We start from the raw sequence: 9,400 nt of genomic DNA, 5'->3' as shown, positions 1-9,400 counted from the left end.
ACATAACCCAGAAACCACAGCTATGGACATATCCAAGGTAAAATGAGCTTATAAGATTGTAAACAGGGAACCAGAGACATCAATTGGAGAGTGAGAACAACTACAAACAAAAAGAGGGAAAAGACTGTGTAGTTACAGAATTTCTAAATGGTGAGGAAGTTAAGAAAGTTGAAAGACAGAATGGAGTGTTCTAGACCTGGGGATAGGATTATAAATCAGACTGCAGAAATTGATAAAATCTTCAATTTCCTTGTCTTTGGCTTTGGTGGTTGGTGCGTAAATTTGAATAATAGTAGTATTAACTGGTTTTCCTTGTAGCCATATGGATATTATCCTATCACTGACACCATTGTACTTCAGGACAGACATTGAACATCCTTTGTGATGATGAATGCCACACCATTCCTCTTCAAATTGTCATTCCCTGCATAGTAGATCATATGGTTGCCTGATTCAAAATGCCCAAAACCAGTCCATTTCAGCTCACTAATGCCTAGGATATCAATCCTATGTGTTCCATTCCATTTTTGACAACTTCCAATTTTCCTAGATTCACACTTCATACATTCCATGTTCTGATTATTAATGGATATTTGCAACTCTTTCTCCTCAATGTGAGTCGTGCCACAACAGCAAATGGAGGTCCTAAAAGTTTTACTTTACACATATCATTAAGGTTCATTCCATTCTGATGAGGCAGTTCTCTCCTAGTCATATTTTGAGTGCTTTCTGACCTAAAGGGCTCATCTTCCTGCACTGTATCAGACAATGTTTTCGGGCTACTCATAAAGTTGCCCTGTAATGTATCAGTCTTTCTCTGCTATTCATAAGGTTTTCCCTGGCCAATTCTTTGAGAAGCAGATGGCCTCTTCCTTCTTCCTAGTCTGTCTCAGTCTGTAAACTGTGTTGAAACCTGTGCACCATGTGCAACCCTGATGGCATTTGAAACATTGGAGACATAGCCTCACAGCAACACACAAGCCACCACAGTATGGCAAACTGACAGACTAGTTTGTCACCCTTAGCTGTTTGAAACCTCTCCACCCTTCCCTTACTTGGATCCTGCCGCTTTGTCATCCCTGGCTTTCCCTCCTTCCTGCCTCTTGGGTGGGGCCTGTCTTCCTCCCCTTACCTGGATCCTGTTGCTCTGTCATCCCCAGCTTTCCCTCCTTCCTGCCTCTTGGGTGGGGATTGGATTGTGTTCTCTCAGTGGTTTAAAAGTTATGTAATGATGTAATGTGGCAGATGTGTAATGATGTGATAAGCCAATCATGTGTAAAAGGATTAAGATTAAGAGTGGTTTGCAACACCCTTAGTCTCATCACAACCCTGATCTGATGAAAAGGGAGCTTCCCTGGGGTGTGGCCTGCAACAAGAGATTAAACGAGAGGGAAGGAGCAGAGAAGGCGGATGTACTACCACTAGAAAGAGGAGCCAGGAGCAGAGTGTGTCCTTTGGACCCAGGATTCCTGTGCTGGGATCCTCCTATGAACAAGAGACACAGAAAGAGAAAGGCTTCCCTAGAGCCAGCACTCTGAACTTGGACTCAGAGTTCCAGTTTAGCCTCCTAAACTGTAAGAGAATAAATTTCTGTTTGTTAAAGCCATCCACTTGTGGTAGTTCTGTTATACCAGTACTAGAGAACTAAGACAGATACACTGGATAACCCAGAAACAAACTGACAAAACATGTGTTGAAAAACTATCTCCCTTCACCTGCTTACTAATCTTGCTGTTTGTCATCAATTAATCCTCCTATTACCCCATTGAGAGAGAATATAATGTTGCTACAGGTATATTGTTGTTGTCAGGTGCCATTGAGTCTGACTTATAGCAATCCCATATACAACAGAACAAAACACTGCCTGGTCCTGCACCAGCCTCACAATCCTTGCTATACCTGAGCCCATTGTTGGCAGCCACTGTGTCAATCCATCTTGTTGAGGGCTTTCCCTTTTCGCTGACCCTTCACTTTACCAAGCATGATATCCTTCTCCAGGGAATGATCCCTTCTGACAACATGACCAAAGTCGGTGAGACAAAGTCTGGCCATTCTCGCTTCCAAGAAGCATGCCAGCTGCACTTTGTCCAGTTCTTCTGGACCTCCATGATACTGTCAATATTCTTTGCCAACACCATAACTCAAAAGCATCAACTCTTCTTCAGTATTCCTTATTTATTCTCCAGCTTGTTAACAGTAGGGTGGAGAAGAAATCAAAGTTGTCAATGATTTTTTTCTACTTAGATCAGCAATCAACATCCACGGAAGAGCAGTCCAGAAATCAAATGACACATTGCATTGGGCAAATCTGCTGCAAAAAGTTTTAAAAAGCAAACATGTCATTTTGATGACTAGGGTGCCAGATCCAAGCCATGGTCTTTTTATTACCACACATGCATGTGAAACTTAGACAATGAAAAAAGAAGACAGAAGAAGAATTAATTCATTTGAATTTTTTTTTCCAATACAAAATTTTAAATATTTACCAAATTTACTTTGTTCTATGTATTTCTGACATACATAGAAATGTATAGTCATGTGACTATCTATTCAATTTATATACATGGTAATATTTTGAGCTTGACACATGAAATTAATTTCAATTTGGGCCAAATACTTCATGTTTTACAATAAACCTAATCTTTAATGAGAATCTTTCATTCTTTCAGGTAAGTGACATAACTCTTGGTAGGAGTTGGGTGCCACCAGCCCACAAAGGAACTTTTGTGCAAATTAGAAGATGCTGTGCCCTCTGTGCAAACATGCCCATGCACCAATACATACTAGTTGGTGAGTGAAGCCTAGGCAGGGTTTCAGCTCCCACTGACCACTTCAGCCAAGTGTGCTTATACACAGGGCATGACCTGCACATGGGTGGCAGCCCTGGAGGGGGTTGCTCAGTGGTGGTGTGAGAGATGGTAAACAGGTCACACTTATGCAGCTCCATTCTTTGCTAAAAAGAACTGATTAGATTTGTCTGGATGAATTTGATCGGGTATGGCTTCCTTCTTCTCACTACTTCTGGTGGTTTAGCTGAAGAAAGAGACCTCTCTGATGGAAGAAGGCCTTTTTTTTTTTTTTTTTTTTTTAATGTTCAGGTGTGCATGTGGCTGTGCTCCCTTGCTGGAGCCTCCAGGTGGGCTTTCAACATTTAATTGTAGGAAATAACCCAATGTTAATTCTTGATTCCTATGAATTCATACTGTCAAACTGGATGTAGATGAGGCATCTAGTCTTCCCTTCAAACAACTCCTGTTACATGGACCAGTGAACTTCTATGGTCTTCTTCCTCCTTCTCTTCCAATTCACTTTCCAGCCATGGCAGATAGCTCCTATCCCAACTAACAAGAACACACCTGCAAGCTGTGTCATCTGCTTAATTTTATCTCGCTCTTTGAGTTCCCTGAAGGCATTAAACTTATCACCTCACCTTTTTATTTTTTTCAAAACTGCATCTTGCTGCATATTTTTGTTCTGGCCACCTCAGTCTCTGTAAAGGTCATCATGAGTCAAAGCCAACTCTGTGGCAACTAACAACAACAACAACAAGGGCATAGACTCTGGAGTTACAGTGCTTGGGTTTGAATTCCAGCTCTGTCTCTTATGAGCTGTGTAGCCTTGGGCAAGTTATTTAAATTCTCTGTGCCTCAATTTTCCCACCCACAAATTATAATAATAATATAGCTACCTCAAGGGTTGTAGTGAGGATTGATTAAATGAGTATGCTGAAGGAATCTAGAACAATTCCTGGCACATATTAGGGATATGAGTTTTAGATGTTGTAATTATTACTGCTCAAGCCACTCAAATGCAACTATACCTTTAAGGTTATTTCTTACTATTTCAAACCCTTCAAAGCTTGAAATCATCCATATAATTGCTATCCTAATCAACAACTTAGGCTTTCACAAATTCCACCTTCTGACATGTCCACTGAGCCAATTCACTAGCATGGAACACATCCATCATCTAGTTTTTCCATTCTAATACACAGCCTACTCCTTTAATTCAAACACCTTATCTTCTCTTTAACCCCCTCTGTCTCAGCCTTTCTCTCTTCTCCTATAGTATGGGTAGTGCTCCTTCTCATTGTCAGACAAAATGCCCTTTTCTTCTTAAAGTATGCCTCTAATTAGAAAGATCCATTTATTCTAGAATTTAACTCTAAATTATCTTCTCTCTTTCCAGTATTTTAGGTCTATCTTTTCTATGTATCATCTATCATTCTTCTCAAAAACAGATAAATTTTCCCTATCCTGGAAAAGTGGTACCTATCATATTACTGAAAAAGTGGACTCCATTTTTCCACTTATCCATCATCCATTGCTGTCAAGTCAATTCTGACTTATAGTGACCCTATAGAACACAGTAGAACTGCCCCATAGCATTTCCAACCCTGTATATCTTTACAGAAGCAGACTGCCACATCTTTCTCCAGAGGAGTGGCTGGTGGGTTCAAACTGCCAAATTTGTTAGCAGCCCAGAGCTTTAACCACTGTACCATCAAGGCTCTCTTAATTAACTGATACTTTATTATGATTACCTTAACTCTTTGTGACTAATTCCAGCATTTGAAATATCTTCATGGTTTTTTTTTTTTTTTTTTTGAAACTGTCTCTTCTCTTGACTCCTATGATACCATATTCTACAAAATCTTCTCCAAATTGATTGGCTGTTTTTCTTGTTTGTTTGTTTAATTAAGCACTTCAAACATACAAATTATGTACACATATATATATAAACACCAATTTTCCCTTCACCCAGTCCCATTAGATCTTAATATTTTTGCATATTTTCATTAGACATTTTACTTTTAAGAAAGAAAACATTCCAGTAAGATGCAGAATAGGAAGATAAACAGACAATACTCTTCAACAAAGAAAGGGGAACCAATTAACACAGATACAGTGATAATCCTGGAGCCCTGCACTTTGAAAGGAAGGATATGGAAGTAGCCTGAACTCCAACTAGAGGAAGAACCTGCATGAAAACACCAAAAAAGGAGACATACAGAGCTGCAGTCTGTCAGCAATCCTGACGACACAGACAGCTTGAATATTGCCAAGTGGTGTTTGGACCTGAGAATTGACCTAAAGATTGGCCCTGCTAGCCAGTGGCTGCATGGAGGACTGCACTGGTAACTGGTGAATAAAAGGGGAATCAGCAAAGGGGGAGATGAGCTGAGCTGTGGACTTTTGGCTGTCCAGAGGGCACAGCCATTTTGAATGCTTACAAGCAGTTCAACCATTTTGGATATTTAAAGTGACAGCATTCTCCCAGATTCCAGGGATGTAAGAATAGGCTCCACTTGCCGGGAACTGCAAGGACATTCTGGACACAAACACTGGAAAGATGTGATATTCCCCTTGTTTCTCTCATACCCCATACCCTCTTGGTGACCATCCCCTCACTCCCACCCACCTTCTGGGCCAGCAGGAATTCCATCCCAGTCTGTGTGCTCCAACGGAGCCTGGGTGCCCTGTCCCACATCGCCCCAATTTTTTTTTTTCCTTTTTGTTCAGTTTGTTTGTTTTTCTCTGTTTTAAAATATCATTATTATTATTTCATACGTATTATTATTACTATTTATTCTTCCCTTCCCAGGTTCTAGTTTTCAGCTTTTTCTCTCTTACCTATTCCTACTCCCCATGTTTTCCTTTATCATGTTTCTCCCCATTCCTTATTTTTCTTTTTGTACTTTTCCCATTTTTTTTTTTTTCATTATTCTCCTACTTTACCTCTTTTCTCTTATTGCTCCCTCCCCAGATATTGTGGGTTGTTTTTTTTTGTTTTGTTTTTGTTTTTTCAGTAATTGTTCCTGTTTGTTTATGCAATGTGTTTTTTGTCTGCTTGCTTTTACTTTTTTGTGGTTTTTCGATTGTTGTTTTTACCTAACTGAGTAGGAGACAGCAACTGCACCCATACAATGCAACCACACCCACACCTCCTACAGCTCCATTTACTGACTGAGAGCCACCACTTCCTTCTCCACCAACTGGCCAAAGATAAACAACCACAGAGTTAACAGAGATGTAAGTACAACAACATCACAATGTCTCGGAGACAACAGATCATTACAGTCCACACAAAGAAGCAAGGTAAAGTGGTAGAAACAAGGGAGCAGGATACAGACCCAGAACACATCCCTGAGGAAGAAACAACATTGGAACTCCCTGATAAGGAATTAAAAAGAATTATACTTAGATATCTTGGGCAATCTACTTCTGTAGTAATACCACCTCGGAAACCCAAAGAGGGGTTGCTATGAGTCGGGTCTGACTCAATGTCACCTAACAACAGCATCTTCAAAGGATTGAGAGACGACAGATCAAGGAAAATGCTGACAAAACTAAAAAAAAAACAACAGACAAAACCCTAAAACAATTTCAGAAGAAAATACAAGAACAAAATGATAAAATAAATGAAACATTAGAAATGATACAAAATCTACACACAGAAATCCAGAAGAGTAATACTAAATTTTCAGAAATAGACAACACATTGAAGGGCAAGGGAGTAGAATTGAATCAATGGAAGACAGGATTAATGAGATTGAGGACAAATACCTGAATACTTCTTTGGGAAGGGATCAATCACAAAAAAAGATGATGAAGAAAAAACAAAAATGAAAGAAAAAAACAAAATGAAGAAAGCCTAAGGTTCATGTGGGATACCATCAAAAGGAATAACCTATGTGTAATTGGAATTCCAGAACAGGAAGAGAAAAACAAAACCACTGAGAAAATTGTCCCAGATTTGTTGGAAGAGAACTTCCTTGATACAATGAAAGATGAGAACATATCCATTCAGGAAGTCCAACAAACCCCAAACAGGATAGACCCAAAAAGAAAATCACCGAGACATATCATCATCAAACTCACCAAAACCAAAGACAAAGAAAGAATCCTGAAAGCAGCATGGGAAAAATGAAAAGTTACCTACAAAGGACAACCAATAAGAATAAGCTCTGATTTCTCAGCAGAAATGATGCAAGTGTGAAGGCAATGGGATGGTATATATAAAACCCTGAAAGAGAAAAATTTCCAGCCAAGAATTATATATCCAGCAAAACTGTCCCTCAAATATGATAGTGAAATTAGGATATTTCCAGTGAAGCAGAAATTAAGGGAATTTATTAAAACCAGACCAACCTTACAAAAGATGCTAAAGGGAGTCCTTTGGACAGAGAAGCAACAACAGCCAACAATAACTGACCATTAATACACATGATAACATAACCCAGAAACCAACCCACCTATGGAAGTATCCAAAGAAAATAAGCCTACAAGATTGTAAACAGGGAACCAGAGACATCAATTGACAAATGAGGACAACTACAAACCAAAAAGAGGGAAAAAACTGTGTCATTACAGAACTTGTAGATGGTAGGGAAGTCAAGACAACTACAAGATAGAATGGACTGTTCTAAACTTGGAAAGTAAACTATAAGTCACAGGGTAACCTCAAAGAAAAATGATAAACCTTCACATCAAAATAAAAAAGAAGACCAGCATAAATATTCAGCAAATACAAAACAATAGAAATGAAGGAAATGATAACACGATTCATAAACAAATGAGCTCAGCCTAGAAAATTATATGGAACAAAGAAATCAACACCATGAAAAAGCACATAACAAAAATGACAGCAACAAATTCATATTTGCTAATAATTACGTATCTGGCAAGGGACTAATCTCTAAGATTTATAGTAGAACAGTGGATGACCAAACTATGGTACATACATGACCAAACTATGGTACATAATAGAATGCTATGCAGCACTAAAAATAATGTAGAGTCTGCAAAACATCACATGCTAAGGATGAACTTGGAGGACATTATGCTGAGTAAAATAAGTCAATCACAGAAGGACAAATATAGTATTAGTTCATTGTGTGGAGGGTCAAGGAAAGGTTTATATATGGAGGGAAGCTTTCTTTGTTGGTTGCCAGGGGTGGGAGTGGAAAGGAGGGAACACTGAAAAAAAAAATTCATTGACCCATGTCATTTTAGTTTTGTGTATTTCACTGTACATAAATCATATTTCAATAAAATGCACATATATATATGCACAATAATGATGAAAGAAGAGAGAGTAGCTGCTGAGGCTACTTACATACAAATATTTCATGGGATTTGATTCCTGGCATTAGGGTCCTGGTTTCATGGGACATCTCAGTTAATTGGCCTAATGGTTAAAACCAAAAACCAAACCCACTGCCATTGAGTCGATCCCAACTCATAGCAACCCTATTGGGTTTCTGAGGTGGTAAATCTTTACAGAAGGAGCTCTGGTAGCCTAGTGCCTAAGGCACTTGACTGCTAGCCAGAAAGCTGATGGTTCAAACCCACCAGCTACTCCTTGGAAGGAAGGTTGGGCAATCTATTTTCGTAGTGATACTGCCTCAGAAACCCAAGGAGGGGTCGCTATGAGTCGGGTCTGACTCGATGGCACATAACAACAACAACAACAAATCTTTACAGAAGTAGATTTCCCAGTCTTGCTTCCATGGAGGGGCTGGTGGGTTTGAACCACCAACCTTCTGGTTAGCAGTCAGATGCCTTAGGCAATGTGCTACCAGAGCTCCTTGTTTTAGGGTCATGGTTTCATGGGACATCCCAGTTAATTGGCCTAATAAAATGGTTAATGCTACCATATTATTTATTGTTCTACCTCCTAGTTCGTTGTATGGTGCTTGGGGTCTTAAACGTTTGCAAGATCCCATCCAAAGCACAAACATTGGTCTCTATTCACCTGGAACAACAGAGGAAAAAGGAGAGTCAGGAATAAGAGGAGGATATGGAGTATGTGGCTAATTGCCTCCATATACAGCTACCTCCTTTACCTTGAGACTAGAAGAACTGGATGGTGCCAGGCTACCATTACTAAACATTTTGATCAGGTTCCATAGAAGAATCCTAATCAAAAAGGGGAAATGTAGAACATAATGTCAAATTCTCATGGACTGTAGACTTTCTGGAGCCATGGAAGATGGGTGAATCCCTGAAACTATTGCCCTGAGATAATTTGTAAACCTTAACCAAAAGTAACCCCTGAAGTCTTCTTAAAATCAAACAATAGTTTAACTTAACTAGTAAAAACTAGCTGTTGTTGTTGTTGTTGTTGTTATGTGCCTAGTTATGAACTATCTACATGGGATCAAATTGACAATGGCAGATGGAAAATTAGATAGGAACATTGAGAGGCAGTGAGTTTATGTCAATGAGGGAGGAACAACTCAGAAAAGGAGAAAGAAAGGTTGCACAACTCAAAGAATGTAATCAATGTCACTAAATTATACATGTAGAAATTATCGAATTGGTATGTTTTACTGTGTATATTCTTAACAACAACAAAATGAATAAAATTTAAAGAAAAATAGCACACTGAACTCAAA

The sequence above is a fragment of the Orycteropus afer genome, unplaced genomic scaffold (assembly GCF_000298275.1).
Source record: "Orycteropus afer afer isolate SDZICR_OR568_19922 unplaced genomic scaffold, OryAfe1.0 scaffold00127, whole genome shotgun sequence".
NCBI lineage: Eukaryota > Metazoa > Chordata > Mammalia > Tubulidentata > Orycteropodidae > Orycteropus > Orycteropus afer.
Note: the sequence above shows the minus strand (reverse complement) of the source record.